General features: G+C 37.7%; 1 protein-coding gene across 8 annotated transcripts in view; it reads right to left on the reverse strand.

Moving 5' to 3' along the window:
- Positions 1-703, reverse strand: part of LOC122061903 (annexin-like protein RJ4) — a 16,123-nt gene that overhangs the window by 5,724 nt on the left and 9,696 nt on the right. The gene's annotated exons all lie outside the window — the stretch shown is intronic.

Here is a 703-nt window from a genome sequence, read left to right on the forward strand (position 1 = left end):
AAAAAAAAAAATTTTTTTTTTTTTTGGGGATTCCCCCACCCCTCTTCTCCTTTTTACTGTTTTCCTCTGTAGGGATATGATCATCAGAATGACATTATCTTGTTTCCGCTTTTGCAGCAATTTGATGGTTGGCTGCACAGAAGGTGTTCTCTGCTCACAGATGTATCATTTGATCTAGTTCCACGTCGAGATGAATGAATTGTGTGATCTACATGACGACATAATTCATATCCAGAAACTATTTGAAGATATTCTCTGCCATCCAGACACTGTTAGATCCTCTTTATCAGTTATCCAGACACTGTTAGATCCTCTTTATCAGTTCTCTTTCTGTATAAGCTATTTCTGGAATGAAAAATCCGTGACATCAATTCGTTTTTATTTTCTTTTTCTTTTTCTTTTTGTTATTTGAAGGCAAAAAACAAGCATATGTGAGAAGTTCCGTACAACTGCTCAAGGTGTTCTGATGTGGGATTTGAGCCTTAAACTGAATTTCTATATTGTCTGATATTTTATCAAAAGAAGGTTCTCATTCTAGGCAGGGGCAGAGCCCAGGCTTTCTGTCAGAGGGGTGCAAACTCTTACCAACTCTAAGCCAGTACCACATTGCCCCTTATTTAGAGGAATTAGTCACTTCAACAGTCTTTGATGGTTATACTGGTATCCAAAGTATGGACGAGATGGATATTTGTTGTCCCAACCA

The sequence above is a fragment of the Macadamia integrifolia genome, chromosome 14 (assembly GCF_013358625.1).
Source record: "Macadamia integrifolia cultivar HAES 741 chromosome 14, SCU_Mint_v3, whole genome shotgun sequence".
Taxonomy (NCBI): domain Eukaryota; kingdom Viridiplantae; phylum Streptophyta; class Magnoliopsida; order Proteales; family Proteaceae; genus Macadamia; species Macadamia integrifolia.